The sequence below is a fragment of the Drosophila mauritiana genome, chromosome 3L (assembly GCF_004382145.1).
Source record: "Drosophila mauritiana strain mau12 chromosome 3L, ASM438214v1, whole genome shotgun sequence".
Lineage (NCBI taxonomy): Eukaryota > Metazoa > Arthropoda > Insecta > Diptera > Drosophilidae > Drosophila > Drosophila mauritiana.
Genome location: NC_046669.1, coordinates 20769562 through 20789775, shown reverse-complemented (window position 1 = coordinate 20789775; position 20214 = coordinate 20769562). Strand labels below are relative to the sequence as shown.

General features: G+C 39.9%; 1 protein-coding gene across 3 annotated transcripts in view; it reads right to left on the bottom strand.

Annotated features, from left to right (window-relative positions):
• Positions 1-11825, bottom strand: part of LOC117142059 (trichohyalin) — a 40767-nt gene extending 28942 nt beyond the window's left edge. For 2 of the 3 annotated variants that reach the window (XM_033305934.1, XM_033305936.1), the window contains exon 1: positions 11254-11825. The gene's annotated coding sequence lies outside the window, so the exon portion shown is untranslated. The remainder of the gene's footprint in view (positions 1-11253) is intronic. The other variant, XM_033305935.1, reaches the window with a different exon arrangement.
• Positions 11826-20214: the final 8389 nt, after the last annotated feature.

The window sequence follows — 20214 nt, the reverse complement described above, 5'->3', positions numbered from 1 at the left end:
CAGGCTACTTGACTGGGGGAAATCCTTTGGCAATACCATTTAACTGCAATTTATTGTTTCGAGAGGCTTTTGTGCCAAAGCAAGCTGACCTACAAATTATGCAGACTGCGAAAGTTGTGCAAGAACTTTGCCATTCAGCTAATTGAGTTGTGCTGCAGGTGGAACACTGCGAACAACAATGAAAGTCAATTAAGTGGCTAAGCCAGGGAAAACATCTTCATTATGCCCGGCTATTTGAATAAACGCTAAAAATTCATTTCGAGTGACCCAATTAACAAGAGGAGGCAGCAACGAAAACAGCAGCAGCAAGTGAAATCGCATTAAGCGTTTAATTACAGTGTCCTGGCAACAATGGTCTCCTTACCCACTGCCTCTCCACCTGTCTCTGTCTAATTGTGCGGCGCTGTCTCTTTCTCATCCTGGGTGCCACTTCCGCCGCTAACAAGCGTATCCTTTCCGGCCAGTGGCGCCGCTCAGTCTGCAAGGATTTCAGCAATTTGCCTCTTGGTGCTTCCTCACGTTCTTTCTGGCCATTTCTAAAAACGTTCTTTTTATTTTCCTTTCCAGCCAGCCTCTACATTTTTGCCGATTGTTAGCCAGGGAGAAGTCTTTGTTGCCGCTGTTGTTTGTATTCATCGGCGAATAGCCGTGTTTTTGTATATTGAGTGGCACTCCATTGTTGACCTGCTGGTGCAACCAGTGCCACCCACATATGTACGCAGTGCACCACTCAACTGGGCCAATCTTACGCATTCAGGTGACCCCTTTTCGATGGAGCAACCAAATACAGCAGGGTGTCAGTTTATTTTCGCATAATTGACTTGTTTATTGATTGTTTCTATACATTCAAGGCCACAAACAGAAGCTAGTTTAATGGCGATTATCATGGAAAGTAGTTCATTGTAAGGAATAAAGATCTTATATGCTTTGTCGGTTATACAGTCAAATGTGTATCTTTCTTTTGTATCTTTTCTCCACAGAACATCACATTGAATCACCCTACTCCACATGGACAGACGAGTATGAATGGAAAAGGGTGAAACGAAATGGGTATTTGCAGTGAAAACTCGCATCGCGAGATGATCTGAATTGAAAGTGCGTAGTTGTTCCGGCGGTGATAACTGAAGGCACGGTTGTGGCAAACAAGTGAAGGGGAATTTGAAGTCCCAACTGGGTATGGATTTAATGGGGAATTGAACAATTGCGGACATGCTTTCGCCCCTGGGGGAGAATGAGCGACAACTCCGGGACAACTCCGCACCGAAATCTGCATTGGAAATGACCCCAAAGTGTCTGATTAGCCATCGACATCGACATGTGGCTCGTGTCCGTCGCTTTGCACTTCGATAAACAAGCAAAGCGAGCCAAATTGATGCGCCTAATTGGCTTGGATCGAAACCATTGCCAGCGGCAATTGCATTTATGTATCGCCGTATCGCGTTATATAGCTATGTGTCTGTGGATTCGCACATATTTATATGCGTGGGCTGGCGCAAGCAAACACAACAACTTCATTAATGGGTGAAACAACAACGTCCCCGTTTTGCCGGCTGATTGACTGATTATGGTCAAGTGGTTGACTGCATAGTGTTTGCGGCCCCTCGCCTAAATATTTATTAATTATCGAGCTCGTTGCAAGTAAATTTATCATGCGCACGCCGTCGTTAAATTGGGAATATTTTATGCTCGGTGTTAATTTTTATTTCGCGTTTTTCGCCTCTCGCTGTTGCGATTTTTATTTTTATTACCGCTTTGCGATCGCATTTTGTTTGGCTTAATTGCGCGTGGCGTGCAATACGCGGCGTATGCGTTATGCGCCTCGTGCCCGTCGCAATGCATGCCACATACGCACTGGTGTACGGCTCGCTGTTCGCAGTTCGCCGTTTTCGAGAAAATCAACATGCTAAAAGCTGAAATATTTCTGCCAACTGAACACAATTTGTTGTGCTCGCATATCGAATGTTGCATTGCATACTTTATTTTTGGTTTCAAGGAAAAGTTGCACGAAGTTGGAGGCATGAATACCATGACGTTTGGTCAGCTGGAATATTTACCAAGATTATCCGGCGGCCCTGGGAACTTACCTGCAAAGGGAAATTAATAAAAGGGTTATTAGTACTATTGTTCTGGCTGGGTAATGATATCATTGATATGTTGATAGTGCGTAATTTCTTTGAAGACGATAACAAAGATATGTAAAGTGCATTCTCTCAATGTTAAGTTATGTTATTTTTGCAAAATGTTTTGTTGTTTCGAATCAGTCATCCCCAATATCACATTTCCGCTAAACAAACCCAAATTAGGGGCATCATATGAACCGTCTTCGCGCCAAAGATATATCTTTTTCTCAGTTCGCCAGTTGGCAACTGCAACAAATGACTTTTAGTCAGCCGAACAATGCTCGAGAAAAATCTACGACAGCAGCGGGAAAATATCTCGCACTGGATTAGCGATGCGAAGCAGCTAAGCAAGCCGGCAACAAGGGGTTAAAGGGGTATTCCCCCAGGGAGGAGCGGGGGTCGGAGTTAAATTGCAAAGCAGCTGCACGAAGCAAACGAAACTAACAAAAATAAATGCACAACAACGAGGGGGTTGGGGATGGGGGTGTAAGTAAGTGAGTGTGTGCGAGGAAAACACATTTTTTGCTTCGCGCACATATTTCAATTTTTTCTTTTCCTCGCATTTGCGCGCTTCCTTCTGCTGCAGAATTTTCCGCCAACTTTTTGTACATGCATGGAACTTACTCGGGAAATTACGTTTTAAACGAAAATGCAGACCCTTTTAGCAGTCGCTTTCCCTATTTAATAACTAATTTGGCCACAAAAAATACAAAAGGTTAGATAAAATAAATATATTTATAAATTCGCCTGGGGCCAAAATCAATTTTCCATTAAATTGTATAACAAATCATTGACCAAACTCTAATTGAAAAAGAACAAACAGGCCACAAATATGAATTCCATTTGAGGCGGGAGGAAATGAGGAAGCTCGGATTGTTTGCAATTTGCATAAATAGCGGACAGCCCTTCGGGGCGATACTGGATTTGGGAGTTGGGTATGGTTATGGAATGGGTATCGCTATATGGCAATGTTGACGTGGAGGAGCAGCATCCTGTCCTGGCTGGAAAAGATTTATGAGCACTGGCGCCGCCAATTTATGCCGGAAATTTTACGGCATATTTTTGGTATTTTCATTGAAATTGAAAACATATTAAATGAACATTAATTTAATATGTCATAAGTCTGAGGGCGAAGAGGAGGAAGTCGCTCGAAGGCCGGAAATGTGATAGATGGAGTTAGAACGCTCCTACGATTGCTGGCAGAAATGTATTTAATACCAAAGCATTAGGTATTGGGTCAAGTGATATCGAAATGATATCACTAAAAAAGTTACTTAATTAGTGTGAATAATAACTCAATAATAGTTAGCAAAGCATATAAAATCCATGGGATTTTAGGTTCTGTGGCTACATATTGAATTAAGTTACTTGTGTTTAGCTTAGCCATGTATCAAAGAAAAACAGATTTAAATTAGACTCCCACACCCAGTATCTACATATTGAAACCTAATTACGGTAATTCCCCTACTTCGCAGAATTTAAACATAATTAAATTAAGAGCGCTTGTTTCCCGAATGACTAAAGTTGCTGCTGCCAGATAAGATTCTAGGGTAATCCTGAGACCTGGTTATCTTATCAGCACAGCATAGTTGCTCGCAACTACCGTATACCCATTATCTGTTCCAGTTGCCGGGTTAAGTGCCTGTTGCGAACAGTTCACCTTATCGGGCGCCTCGTCATCGACTCTGACAACGCCATCTTGGCCATCATTTTGCATATTTATGGTGTTTTCATTGCCGGCGCAATGGAATTTATAATGAGGCACGGAGGCCGTTGTCTTAAGAAGCTGGCCTAATGTATTACACCATTAATTCTGCGCAGCCAAATCCATCAGGGGAGCAGCGATAAATAAGCCAAGTTGATTAATTTCCTTGAACTTTAAGACACACTTTATGACTGAACGCTACCCACTAGATTGGCTTAATTAGAAATATAATTAACACCTCGTAGGCCAGAAACGGGTTTGTGGGGTGCTTGCTCTCTTATCTGTCCCAATCAAAACCAAAGCAAAGTTCGTAAAAAACGATTGGCGACAACATTGTCTCCATGTTCTGGCTTTAAAAATTAAGCCTATTTTATTTGTTTTGTTTGGGTTTCTGTTTCTGTTTCCTTTCGGGCTGACCACACAATTTATTTGATTTCCTGAGCACGATCGTTTATGATAAGGGGTCTTAAGAAACGCCGGTTTTCGGTCCCTTGTTATAGTTCTGTTTGTTTAGCCAGCAACATGATCTTGTATATTTCGCATTCCAGGCGCACAATAAACTTGAAAGTTTTTTATGAATTTGGGCATTTGTTCGTGCATTTTTGCTTTTGAGACGTTGGCTTCGCCTAATTGGCATTTTCAGCGCGTCTCCACCTCCGATTCTCTGATGAACTGGCGCAACGCACCCAAAACATATTTTATATGGTTTCCCCTTATTGTTCTTGACAATTTTGCATGTCGAAGACTAAATGCGAAACTTTTTTCACCGCTTTCTTCTGCCAAAAAAAATCAAAAAAAAAAAAAAAGAAAAAAACAGAAAAAACTTCGAGTGTCTGTGCCTGTGCAATCATAATGGTGCCATATCTCACCGATTTGAGTCGGGTATATTCCGTAGTCGGTGCTGGGTGAAGCCATAACAACTGATTTTACGAGCATGTTAGCAATTTGAAAGTTTTTCGATTTGTTATGGGCAGAGCGACGCGTTTAATGCTCTTAAAGGTGTGCGAACGAGCCGATTATGATGTAATTCATGCAAAGTCGAAACTTTTGGGTGTTGGCAATCCCGATGAGTGCGAATTTGGAAAACGGAATGAAATAAATTCATGGGGATAAAGTCATTGGGGGATCTTTTAAAAAAGGTAAGCCGTTTATAGCACGTATTTTAGTTTTTTAGGGATATAGAAATGCAAAAATTTGTAGGTATGAGAATAATACATTTCAGCATTATCCAAATATAAACAGTAAATAAGAATGAGACCATTCACCAGTATTTCTATTTAGAATTCGTTTGAATTCATCTTTCCAGGGTAGTGCTCCCACATTGGTTAAGGTCAGCTTAAAAAGAGTTCTGGCAATTCGTGAATCCATAAATTCCCCTGCCATTACACCACAATCTCAGAACTCTGTACTTTGCCCCGTTACCGTGAAAGACTTAAAAAAAGGCAGTGAAACGTTCGCAGAATGACACTTCAGTTTAATGAACTGGCGACTCGCAAAAGTCTGGACAGAAAAAAAACAAAAAACAAAAACTGGAGCCAAGCTGAACTCGAATGTCAAAGTCAGCGAATCCCAACAAGCAAAGAACCCGGGGTCCCATTACCAGTGCCCAAACCGTGGTAATTCCCGAGCCAACTCCACCTAACTGCGCATAATTAAGAGTGAAAACCGCAGAAAAGAAAACAATTTGCTGTCCGATGGAAGTTGTCAAGCGGCGGATCTGCGGCTTGGCCTGTTGGGATTTGGCCGCCAGTTTGCCACGTTATCAGCTGTGCGTGTCCTTGCTCCTAGCACTGCAACTCCCGCCTTTTTCGGTGGCAGGATTTCGCTTTGAATTCGGGCAGCAATCGAGAGCAGACCCAAATCGAGGGCTGGCCATCAAAAGCGCAGCTGGAAAGCCAAACATCGACTTAATTAGGACCCGGCCTCTGGTGCAGCTTCAAAAGGAAAATGCTAAATGAAAGGAGGAAAACTCCTGCTGCTGCTATTGAGCTTAACCCTTTCACTTCGGCTGTAAAATGTTCAAGTGTTTAAATAAATCTTCTCTCCAATTACATAATTAAATTTTAATTAGTCCAAAGTATTACAATTAGTTTAATTAGCATTTTATTTTTACTACTTACTTTATAAAATTAAAATATTGATCAAGCGAATATATTTTATTAAAATTTCTTCCCTTAGGCTAAAAATATCTTCTCTAGGTCTCAAAATATTAATATTATTTAAAAGCTTGCTTGAAAGTGTCAAAATTTTATTCCTAAACCCCGATGAAGGGTTAAACGCAGTCTAGCAACGGGGCGTATGCGCAATGGCACAAAGGCTCGCAAAGAGTGAAACTTTTCGTACGGGCGAGCCTTACAATGGGCGCCCTTTGAAGGGCGGCGGGGTCAAGGTCGACCCACCGAATCGCCGCCCCCTTGGCCGCCGGCACACAGGAAGTTTAGCAACAGCACTTAGCCGGTAACCCCACAGCATCAAATGCCAAAGTATGCCGATCGATTAGATTGCCAACGATTTATAAACAAAATGCGAGCATTTCGAGCTTCTCCACTCGATGCTGTACAATCAGCGAAATCGAACCTATTGCCGTCGTCTGGCCGTCGATTTGCCGGCTAATGTCAACAATTTATATTGCATCGACATGACAGCCATCGGTTCTCAAGCGCCAGTCTCATCACCTCATCATTGAGCCAAGAAAAACTTTGACGAGCTGAACTGCGCCGAGCTGAGCCCACTTCGGGCATGTTGGCTTCTTAATGGCTGGCAGTTTGCTAGCAAATTGATTTTTATTACAAAATATGTGGGTTCTACTTTTCCACAAAATATACATTCAAATTTGCGAATAATTTCCCATGTAATGGGAAAATTAAAAATTAAAAATTCCTAATAGAGATTCCGTCATCGAGTGTGATAAATGAAGAGGGGGCTGCGCAAATAAATAGTTTAAGATGATTTTGATTATTCGGGGTTGAAACCGGTTATAAAATGGCAAACACTTCAATGAGAACTAACATCTCGGAAGGTTTTCATGATTGACATACCTTTTTTTCTAATGGGGAATTAACGAATTAAATATCCACAAGATATATTAAGCATTTTTTTTCTCCATCTAGTAGCATATTTTAGTAATGCTTATCTAATCGGTAAGTGAAACTAATTACCCAACTGATCTGAATGAGCAAGATTCTTCCAGAACTTTTCCCTAAAAATTGAACTAATTGCCAGAGCAATAGGAATAATTTTAGGAATTTGCATGACCAACCATTTTAAAGTCAAGTGGCCAGTCTAAAGTACGCAAATATAAAACTATTCCAAGATCCCATTAGCCCATTAGAATGCCGCATAGAAAACACATTGGTTAGCGGGAAAGCATAATAAGTTTCCCATGTGCTCCAGTGACCGCTAATCTAATCTAGGCTTATCTGTTTGAACAGCAGTGGGGTGTGTGGAGGAATGTGCCTCGGTTCGCTAGTCGTGAAAATAAGTTCTTAAACGATCGCTTGGATGGCTGAATAAACACCTGAGGGGAAAGTGCAGGTAAGTGGGTGGCTGAAGCTCATGCAATTAGCAGGAATTGCAAATTAATAATCGTGTCTCGTGGGGATAACAAGGACACAAGCTACCATACACGACACCCACTCAGTGCAAGGTGGATCTACGTACGTGTGGGTTTTTGGGCGGTTCCTAAAGGGGCGGAGTGAGTGGGTGGTGGTGGTGGTCCAAAAGCCATAACAATTTGCAAGCGTATGAAAAATGTATACCGAGCAAACTTTAAATTCATTACACACACGCAAAGTCAGCAGCAGTTCAAAGGCGGTGGGGGGAGTACACACAAAAATGTATTTTCCGAAATGGGTCCTTAATTCGCGACTTTCTATAAGATACATTTGAAAGATCTGCAATCGCAAATAGTAGATACATTTAATATCATTTAATTCGATCTGAAATAAATGATATATATGTGCAATAAGATAATCTGTTCACGTACAGAGCACGATATGAATAGTGATTATATAGAGACTGATATAATAGAAATAGGAATCTGTATTGTTTTTCAGTGGAGATTGGGTGGTTGAAGGTTGGGCCAGTGGACTGGAGAAAGGTGACAACTTTTCCGCATGGTGTGGTATATGGTATGGTACGAGTATATGGAACATGGACACGGGCAGGCCGAGCAGTTTGTTTGCACTGCGGTCGCTTGGCAGGATGTGGAAACACCACACGCACACTAGTGCACGAGCATTTTCACTCGCGTGTGTGCCAGCACTTTCAATAAGTTCACACACACACACGCAGAGAGATGGCTTCTAAAGGGGGTGGTGGTGGGTGGGCCTGCCTCAACCTCTTTGCTGGTAATTTGAAAAAATTTTCGTGCCTCGCTTTTATTTACGCTTTTATCTCTGTGGCACATTTACCAAAAGACCCCCTTCCGTTTTATACAATTTGTATTTCTTCATTTCTATTTGCTAGCTTTATCCGCCTTTTCTTCATTATGAGAGAGTGTCTGTATTTCTTTTTGTGTAAGTGCACTGGAAAAATATCAAGTGAGATATATAAACTGCAACCTAGAATCAGAAATTAATATTTAATATGAAGTAGCATCTTTTCTTACATTTAGTTTGCAATTCTTGTAAATTCTCAAACACATATACGGAAATTACGTAAGTATCTATGTATTTACTTGTCGCTAACATTGTTACTATCTTTTTCTCCCTGTGTATTCGTGCTAACCTTGGGCAGGGCATTAAAACCGTGCCAAGTGTCGAAGGCGGGCCCCCGAGCTGGCCGTAAGGAGGCAGAGGAGCCGGACAACTGGACATTTATTGAAGGATCCGCCTCCCCGAGGCCACTCCACCGCCTCCATCGCCCACTTCTGGCCACCTGAATCTGAATCGTCGGCTGACTCATTTCAAATTCGGCAAGGTGCGTTCATGTGTGAGTGTGCTTGAAATCCAAGCCACTGGCCCATTTTTTTGTGTCCTTCTTTATTTCAGTCTTGATGCCGCTGCTCCAGCTTCCTCTTCGTTCTTAGCCATCTTCCTTAGCCTTCGGGCATCTTCCCCGGGCTCCTGCCTTTCTACCTTGGCTTTTTCGTGCTTATCTCACTGAACTGTTGCATTTTTTATGCCATTTTATTTCATTTTTATTTTTATGCTCTGCCAAATGTTTTTTCTGTCCTTTTTTTCGGTCTTCTCAGTTTTTTGTTATGTGTTTTCCTGTCTCGCATTGTCCAATCCCCCGTAAAAAAAAACACATCCAAAGTATATCATTTTTGTCTTAGTGGGAAGGAAAATTGTGTGCTAAGGAAGTTTGTTACTTTCAAACAACGTAGAATTTAATTTGAATACCTAAACACTAGAAATAGTTGTTAAGCTCTCATATGCACAAAACTCAATTATCTCAAATTTGGTTTCGTTGTTTTAGCAAACACATTTATATATGTCACAACATGAAAGCCAATAAGCTAACCAACAAATCAATACTAATTTGATTATTGTTCTGGCCAAAATGCCGAAGGATATTTTTGGTAATTGAACACTTTAGTTTATTGCCAGCACGATAAACTCCCATTCAATATTGCCTATCTACCAATGCGCCGTCCTATTAATTTCCAGGGTAATCCATGCTCGACTAATCCCCACTGACAACTCCTAAGATTCGCCTCTTCTGCTGGCTAATGTATATTTTCTCGTATTTTGGTTTCTTTTCTGCATTTCGGCATTTTATGATATCCCAGCGCGCATTCCGTCGTTTTCTGAGTGCAGGGCTTTGTTTTTCTTATTCTGCGGGATATTTTGCTCGTTCCCGCCTTACTTTTCCCTTTTTTTGGACGCTTTGTCGTTTTTTGCTGTTTTTTTTTCTGAAGAAAGCAATGTATTTTTAGTGGGTTCTGCTAAACTTCTAAAAATATGCGGCATGTCGAGCACCTGAGTGGCACTGAGAAACTGAGAGGGGATGGCTTTTTTATTTATGACCCTCGAAAAGCGATTCGTGCATTTGGCTTAAATCTCGCAGGAGCAGGCTGCTCCGTTGAAGGTCACCATTGGTCACGTACCCCAACTGCTGCTCCCCCTGAAAAATACAGCAAATCGATTTAACGATTATTATTTCTTGGCTTGTGGAAGTTGTCGGCTTAGTCACACTCACTCGATCCGACAGCTTATGAATATGAAATGCATTCGCACGGCTGGCAAAAATAATACAAATTGCAAAGAGGCGAGGAAAAAATGCTCGTGATTGACAAAAGTGTGGCAAGGACATTAGCGAGCGAGCAGCTCTGACGACATCGCCACATTAACATTAATTGATGACCCAGTCCGTCTTGACCACCGCCCGCCCCGTTTGTCCAGTGGAGTCCAATTCCCGCTGCCCGCTGCCCGCTGCCCAGCTCCCAAATCCCTGATCCCATTGCCCTGTGACAGCTCATTAATAAGCGGATTCGGGGGACTGAGCATGTCCTTCGGCCTTCACTTGCCGTTGACGAGCTAATCTACTGCATAAATCTACAGTTTTGTTAACAATTTCTACAAGAGCACAGATAGCAAAAAGGGCAGTCAAAAGCCCTCGAGTGGCAACCAAATGCACGGCGAAAGAAAATCAATGAAGTTCGGGAATCTAGCAAGCTAGCCACTATCTTCGGCTTATCATTGTGACGCTGAAAGTATTTTTTGCCGGTGAAAGTATTTTTAGCATATCAAAATGTACACCAGCGTAAAAAACTAAGCTTTATATAAAATTATCTGATTTTGCTATAAAATAACATTCATTTTTATGTAATCAATATAAAAAACATCTTATCAAATATACTGAAGGCGGAGATTATTTAAGTATGTATTTTTTTAATAGCTTGGCTTTGCAAAAGAAAAAAGTCTTAAGCGATCTACCTTTTTTGACTAAATAAAATAATTCCTAAAATATTTCATGTTGCCAAGTGTTAATTCGGAAATTATATTAGCTCTGAATGATTGATAACATTCGTTTGCACTGATAGGCCTTAATTTTTAAACAAAAACACGATCTGATATGAAATACTGAATACACTATTATAGGCTTTTCTCCGTGTAGCTAGCAATCGAGGGGGCTGAGGTCAGCCAAGGGTCGTGGGAGTGGCAACATCATTGGGGCAGGTCTCGGCACTTAATTAGAATTGCGAGCGAATAGAATAGAAAAGTGGGATAATTTATGCAGCCGAAAGGAAATGGGCAAGCTCAAAAATATATACATGTATATGTATATATATGTATATATATATATATATATATGTATATGTAAGTGGGTATATTCGCATCGGGTTATGCAAATATGCGCCCGAAATATCCAGAAATCGAATCGAAAAGCGTCCGAGTTAATTGTACCACTTCTTGTTTGATTTTCACTTAGCCAGTGCCATTTTTGGTCTCTGATTTTTTTGGCCGGCGAGTTGCCACTTACCGTTCTTAGATGTTCGCTAGCAATTTGAAATGCAAATAGGCAGAACTCCCTGCTTTCCAAGCTCACTTCACCACCGATGTTGGCCCGATGCCCAAAATATATTTGTATATATGCTTGTATATAGATTTCTTTCGGTTTCCGCAGGTGACAGACTGTCCGATTTCGCGAACACACGGTAAATATTGAAACTTGATATTTAGTTTTGGACCCAAAATCAAGCCAATTAGCGCGATTTCGGAGGGGGGTTACTAAACACACGGAGTCGGTTTCGGAGGAGGAATTGGAATATTATATTATCTATATCGGATATAGGATATCGTTAAAGGTGTCGGACTAAGCTAACCGGCACGACCGAAATATCACCTGTGGCAAAAAACAAACCTGCCAAAAAGCCAACAAGCGGGGGATCACTTTTCAGTTAATTGTTAGTGGCACTTGTTGTTGTCGCTCGGAGTTTGAGTCTCAGATGGTTAGTTCTCGCCTTTGGCCAACTACTTCTAACGGCCAAGAGATTCGAAATTCGAGTGCCGGCTTTGCGCTGCAAAACGCGTGTGTTCGCCACGAACGGAAAATTGCGACTGGCAATCGCGAAAGCAAACGCAAAGCTCGCTGCTCAGCTGCCGCTGCCGGCTTGACAGTGTTGGTTTTGTGATGCTGTTGTTGCCAAGAGAAGAGGAAGAAGAGAAAACGAGAGAGCGATAGAGAGGTACACTGGAAAAACACTTTCATATGGGAGGTGGTACGAGAGTGCAAAGTTGGTCTTAAAGTGGCCATAAATAGTAATGTTTGTAAGTAAAAAGTCAGACGGATTATATAACTTTATAGATATAGTTTATACTACATTTTATTTAGTTCAGATTCCGTTAACAGCAGACATTCATTAAAAATATTTTTCCATCAGCATGAGCTTTAAAACGAAATAAAAGAAAGATAACTATCCTAATAAATTAATGAAATAAATTGGATAAAATATATATACATACATAAATAAACATTATTTCATTAAACCCTTCATTATTAAATGGCATATGCAGATAATTTACGTAAAAGGAAAGGGATATAATTTCCACAGATTCCTTGATACTCCCATCAAATTTTTGGTGTGCAAAGAGAGCTTCAAGCTCCTAAGCTGATACTAAAAGAGTACAAGTGTGCTCTTTTGCGAAATTGCCGGTTCGGCTCCACATGTTTTGCTTACAAGGGCTCCTCACTTCCAGCAACATGTTGCGGAGCGAAGTTTGGCGCGCTTTTATTCGTTTGAAGTGTGGCCCGCTAATTTGAGTTGTTTTTCAAATGCCTGGCCTCTTTTAATTGGCGATGCCTAATTTATAATTCATACAGTTGGGTTTATTTTAGTTTCGCTTTGGATTTCCTTTTTGTTTTGGCTGCCTCCCGCCATGCTTATTTATAAAGACATTTAAATTTATGGGCGCCGATTCGACTCGAGTTTTTGCATGAGATCAGAGTGCTTGGCCCAGTTAATTTATGGGCGAAACGGGTGCGTCTTGTCTCCTCTCATTCTTTATAGCTAAAACTGAATGTTTCTAATAGCAGAGCAATAAACCGAATTCTTTTTTTGTTGCCCAACACAGAAATTGTTGCCAGCAGATTTTCTGTTTACTTCTGCGGCTCAGTCAACCTGCAAATGGTCTGAGGAAAGAATACTAAAATTCCTGACCACATTCAATGCAAACAAATGACGCCATCTGTCTGCCGCTGCCGGCTGTATTTATAAACAATTACGTTGATCAGTGCCAATGAATCATGCAAAGGTCTTGTGAAATTTGCATAGCGATAAAGAACTGTTCTAGGAGAATTAAAAGAAAAACAAATTCGTTAATTTTTGTACACTGTAATTCGATAGTCCAATCAATTATTCGTAGGACTTTAACAATGTGCTTCTAAAAAAGCTCTCAGACTTCAGCAACTTGTTGCTTTCGTGGTTGAGCAACAAGAGCAACATAAACAGCGCAACATCAACAAGTGCAACCTTAGTCGGAGAAACAACAACAACCACTAATGTATTCAAGGAGCAGCATTAACATTTTCATTGCTTGTGCGAGCCTGACCCATTTAAAACAACATGAGGGGTGATTCTTGGGACCGAATATGAAATACTCTTATAGAATAATAATACAAACGTTACATTATATTAGATTTGATTAGATTAATATCCTATATGATTTCGCCTAATAGAATACGGCCTTGAGTACTTTCTTATAAGCCTTGTTGTTTCCTTTGCTTATCTTGTAAAAGTAAATATGTATGTATTTATAATATCATACGCGATTTCTCACTTAAGATTACTTTTTTGATATTCAAGGTCGGAAATGTATTTTTCCCAGAGTAGCAAGCTTGGGATTAAATTGTAAACTCCCCCAAGTGCATCAAGAAATTCCAGAGTACTTTTGATGGAGGGTCACCCAATCACCCAATAAAGTGGTCAAATTGACGGAACAGTTTATTATTAATCTGTTGCACTTTGTAAGCTGATAAACAAAACGGAATGTTTACAAATTAGGGCAACAAATTGAGCGCACTCGACGAAAAGTATTCGAAAATGGCAGCGACGAATTGTAAACAAAGGAATAATTCGCCAAATTTTGAAAGCCCCACACGAATTTAACTCGTTCATAATTTTGAGAAGGGGAATAGTTTCCCGGACGGGAAATGGGAATCGCGAATTGAAATAGATTAATTTATGGAACGCGAAAGAGTTACCATGCTTGGCCACACAGGATGATCCATGCTGGCTAAAAATAGGGATGACTTCCAAATGGAAATAGAATAGCCTTTCCGCTGGGAGGTGGGGCTGTGTGGGTGGGGCCGATCTGACCATGTGGATGTGGGTGGGGTGGGGCGGTGTGGGCGAGCGTGCCGCCATCTGCTCTGGACATTGGCATTGAGTGGGTGGCGTGGCGTGGCGCCTCGCTGCCAACATGTGCGGCAGCTGCCCCAAAAATCCGTGCATAAGCTTCGATATGCGTGTAATGTTACGAGTGTACACCCGGACAAAATGGATTGTTATAGCAACAAATCATTCATTGTAGCAAAAATACGAAACAACATATTTTTATTTTTGATTAAATTTGAAAATTTATTAGAGTTCGATTGTTTGAGGAACGCTTAAAATTTCAATTTAAGCTACATTTTGATATGGAAATGTGCATCTTATAATGCTAAATTTTATTAGTTATTAAGTAACATGATCTGAGTGAATAACGTGATTAGGAAAGGAGGCTACCAATTACGTGGGAATTTTTAAAATTTGATTGGAATAACAGTAAGATTCTTTGTTGATGGTGTATAAATAATAAAATCAGGCACATACATAGCTAACGATCTAATAGTAACGATATAAAACCCATATAGAAACTGTGTGTCCAAATTTTTTCGCCGGCCATTAACACCCGGAAAATTCGAATGAAAACTACATTGACGATATCGCCGGGGAAGGTCGCCCATGATTTATGCTATAGCTCCACTCTTTTGGGGCCATCAGAGGCCAGACCCATTAATTTGGTTTTATTCCAACCGTATACGCCTCCGATTCGAACTCGATCTAGCTCGTCCATCGACACTCTGCACTTGACTCCGCCGAATGTTTGCGCAACTTTGGCAACCATGTCTAACATAATGCCCCCTAATTCTTGTAATTTATGGCAATTTAAAGATTTGCCCAGCTGCCCCAAGGGGGTGAGCCCCCGAACAAACAAATTTGAGCGTGAAGAGTCATTTCTGGCGCGACATTGACCCAAAGAAGAGGTCGACGCACGTGGACATCGGTGTGTTTGAATCCGAGAAAAAATCAATTAAAAATAGAGATAATAGAGATAGATAGGTGGTGAGTGGAGGGAGGGTGTTAATAAACAAACAAGCCCTTCAAAAGAGGCTTTATTTAAAAAGAAAAACAATCTAATGCAGAAACCATTTCCTGTATATGTAATCAAGTAAAATAATTTATTGAAGAACAATTTCTGTATAATACATTTTTATATCAATTTAATTTTTCGAAATCAATCTACTAAAATGTTGAAAAAGTTATAGAATGATTATACGCATCACTTGGCAACACTGTTATTTCAGGGCATTTTTAACTTTGGTTCGAAACAGTGTATTTTTTGTACCAATGAGAAAAGTAATTCCTATTTTGCTGAATCTCCCAGAAATTTTATTAAAATATTCCACAATTATGTCAACTTACTACTCGTAATTTGTTAATTCTATTTTTTAGATGTATATTATTATTGCTTATAATCGATGGTAGACATATGCTTCCAGTTTGAAAACCTTGCCTTTGAAGGCAGCTATTATAAAGGATAAACCTTTCGTCGAGTTCCAAGCTAATTAACCCAGACAAATAGTTCCCGCGTTAGCCCCGCAGTTTCCTGCTCATTACAAATGCCAGATGTAGCAAATGTCTTAGAATTTCGCACATTTCGGTTATATACAAATATATACATATGTATACATTTATAGTCTTGGAACAGACCGGCAGGCAGGCGCAACATGTGCTGGTGTCCGGGGATTTGCGTCTGGGTATGCTCCACTAATAAGAGCAAAAATTTGCTCCAGAACGAACGCCACATTTTTGAACCGCACCACCGAGACCCCAATGCGAAAAATTGGAATCGAGCAAACCAAACGATCATAAAATGCGAATAAACATGCTGAATCCCAAATTCGAAAATATGCAAACTTGCACTTGCTCGAAACAATTGCTCACTAAACCCAGACGTTTCCAATAATATTTTACTGCCGTTACATCTAGATAGCGTTTATACAATGGTTCCATAAACAATTGAAGGTTACAACTTTGAATCATCCGGCAATTCGGTGAGTAACTCGCTATGCAAATCTTGATGTTCAAGAGAGAGGCTCTGATGAATGAATACCTTAAACCAAGCGACTAGCGTGTTTTCAATTATGCAAATCCCATTGTAGCATAACTTACGAGACAGATTACCAAGTTTGGGATACTTTCCGTAATAAGTTTTCAATTAAAAAATATTTGATAAGCGGCAGCAGCAGAACACCCAAGTTGGTAAGCGCTGCGTGACTTAATTGCTTTTCGTTGTTGTGCCGCGATTGGCGCTAATTGAAGACAACTTGTTGGACAGCTGCCGGCGGAGATGGAGATGGAGATGGTGGTCAATGCTCACTGGTTACTGGTAACTGGCAACTGGCAACTGGTGACCGGTGGCCAGCAATCGGAGCCAACTGCAACCTGTCCCCGGGCGGTGGACAAACTTTGTCATTGATATTAACCAAGCACCGAGAAAAACAAAATTCGGATATTAAATAGATCACTTCCTATAATAAATCATTATAAGAAAACAAGGCAAGCCTCGACTATCAGATACCCGTTTCTTAGCTGCTGGGAATGAAATTTGCTAGTAAAATAAAATAATAATCTTTTAAGAAAAAGTTGTAGAGCTTCTGTTATCTACCACTTGTTTTTTAACTCTCAAAAGGTTATGTTCACATCTGCTTGCATTATAATGATTCAATTATATGTAATGACCACACTTACAAGTACTATTTAAATGAAAATCAATAAAATACTTTAAAATTTCCACTCACATTTCATTATATCAATTAATAGTATAACGTAGTAAAATCAGGATATACAGGATATGATTATGATCGAGTCAAACGAAACGTAATTTAATATGCCAATTTAAATGTTAAGATCTTGTATTTTTCTCAGTACAGTTGCTCAAGAATTATGCGTGGCCACCAGTTCCAAGAGCCATAATGTCTGGCGTATTCATATTGCTGATTTTCCTGTTCACTTTGAACTAATCGATTTTCAATATATTCACACTCTGACGGCACTCACATGCCGTAGAGCAGAACACAGTTCTATTTCTGGTTCTATGAATATTCATTTTTATTCATAAAGTTATGCAACCTGTGATAAATGATATTTAAAATAATTTTATAGCCAGTCTGTATAGTATTCAACGGGTAATTAAAACTATTCGAATTATTCACTTGTGTGCATTCCAAGAATTTCAGCATGAATTGACCCAAATTTTGGAAGCAAAATGAAGACATTTCAATTGCTGTCACTTAACATCAAGTTCAAGTTCACTTGGGGTGCGTCATTAGCGCTGTTTGATACCACAAAATAGTATAGAATAAAACACGTTACAATTTTTTTGTAAATTTTCTGACTCAACTTAAGTAAATATACAGATATCTCTGAGTCATCTCAGCCACTCTAATCTAAACGGTGTGAATAATTGAGATCCGCTACCCGAATCATGTGTACATTTTTCTCAGCCATTAATAATGTGAAAATTGTGCTTGGCATATTAGTTTTGGCACTCATTGAGAACTTAATTTGTGAAAAATTGACAGAGCCGACGCCAGGTATGTGTGTTCCATAAACCTTTTCCGCCGGCATCATCAATAATTGATTAAGCATATTTCATTCACACTGGCTAAGGCCAATTACTCAATTTCCCTTTAATTGGCAGAAAGTAATTGCATAGAAATTGATCAAAATTGTTTGCGCTCTGCCAGTTCGCAAATAGCACGTATACGACGCATGGGAAATGAAAACCCTGGCTATTCCCCCATGCCATCACCCCTCCCCCCTTCCCACAACGGTGGGTTGTGCAGCGAAGAGTGAAATTCAATTTGTTCCAAAAAAAATAAATACGCAAACGAAGAGGAAGATCGCCAAATAGTTTCGGTCACAAAATCGCAACCCGTAATTGCATTTCGCTTTAAAGAGGCTTTAAAATTATGCAAAACGCATTTGAGCTGCAGGCACGAAGCACGACGACCATCCATGTCAATGACAGATACCAGTATTCCATTCACCACCCACCACCCACCACCCACAGCCCACCACCCCTTTTGGCCCCACAATAGCTCCAGCAATTACAGCCACAACAAGTAAAGCGAAATTTGGCCGGAGCAAAGAAACTCCTTGCCCCATCAGATTGCACTGAAAAAAATCCTGGTCAAGATTTTGAAAACTTCTTGATTGTAAAAGGGTATGAAGATGTACAAAATATTTGAAATAATCTTTTAATCTCCCTCATAATAATAAAGCGATTAGTTTGTGAGTTTCACAATTAAAAAACCGCTGCACTTTCAGTATACCTACCACTCAGATTGTTGCAACTTGCAAGTGCAGTTGTCGCCGCTTCGATTGCTTCGTCAATTCTTGTGCACACACATATAATTTTATGCTTATGCTCGTGTTTGCCTTGTGGAAATGTGAGATTTTACCAAATATGAAGAAAGAAAAACATGAGACGTTCAAAAAGTTAAAAAAAAAAAAGAAAACGGGGAAATGAAAACACAGGCGACTTTGCCACTTTGGACTTTGAGCGCTTGCCTGTATATTTTATGCTAACTAGGCATAATGTATGGCAAGAATTCTGTGTGGACACAAGACAAAGTTCAATTGTATCAAATTGGTGGAAGAAAGGAAAGACAAAAATAAACGAAAATTGAGTGCGACGCCATCAATCATGAGCATCAATCAGAAGCGGCCAAAAAAAATCGAAACTTTGAAGTTTGCGGCATGCCACATTCATCCATTTCAATAGAAACACAGTAGCAAACAGGCCATAAAAAATGTGTCAACAGGCAAACGGGCCATGAATGTATTACTTGTTTGCTAAATGAGATCTTGGCGTGAACACATTAAGAAGGAACTCCCAGGAATTGGGCCAAATAAATAAGATTGGCCAAGGTGATCTCACTTTTCACGTAAATAGTATTAATACGTTCTTATTATAGCCAACTGTGCCAACTGATGTCACTGCCTTTTTCAGCACATATATAAATTGTAGTTAGCAACGGAAAAATATGCAGCAAGCGAATATAAATTTACAGCGGAAATGAGGCATTTGTACCGGCCAACTTTATATCTTTAAAAAAAACAAGAGACTATCAGATACCCGTTACTCAAATAGTGTGAAGGAGAACGCGAGATTTCATTATTTTTATCGGATATCGGATAGAAATTGGGCAATAAAATTTAAAAAAAATATTAATATTGTTTAAAAGTGTAGGCGTGACCGGCTTGGGCGTTTTGTTGGCAAAAGGAAGGGCGTGGCCAGAGTTATGGTATACAGAGAAAAATTGGCAGGACAAACAATAGAACGAAGAAATATCTAAACATTTTTCAAAAGTGTGGGTGTGGCAGTTTTTGGTGGCTTTAAGGCGGTAGTGTGGGCGTGGCAAAAAGTTGTTTGGCAAATCGAAAGATTTCGGCTATTGATCTTGATCAAGAATATATATACTTTATATAATTGGGAACGCTTCCTGCCTGTTACGTACGTCTCAACGAATCTAGTATACCCTTTTACTCTACGAGTAAAGGGTGTAATTACAGAGTTCTAGTTTTTCACCCGTCTTCTTAACTTAAGTAATCTAATCCTTTGTTTTCTTATAGCTATCTATTAATTGCACTTGCCTTAACTAATTAATTATCTAAATTATGGATTTAGACCACTCGCTTTTGATGACTTTAAAGCTGTCATGCGGTTCAGAATCTTTGGATCCACCCATCTGCAACCAGTGCCAAATATTCAGCATGCAGATATGCTAACGAGCAGACAAACAGATTTTGGCACGCTTCGAAGAAAGCTATTTTCGGAGCTATTTTCAAACGCAGACGGACCATAAATTAATGGAGGAGGAAACACAAAAGGTCAATTGAGCTTGAAATCCAACACAAAGTTTTAGAAGCTCAAAAGTATTTTTAATTTAAATTAACAATGTGGCCAAGACGTTCTTCAACTTCTACTCTTAAAATTCAGTTGAAAATGCCTTTTAAAAGTTAACTGTAATCAATAAATACTTTGAACCTACATTCATGGCTTAAAGACTTTTGGGGTTCCCCTAAAAGATGTTTAATCTGCCTTCATAACCTTACGATCGATTATTTATAGACAGATTAGCATTTCGTACAAAGACAATTTGCAAATTTAT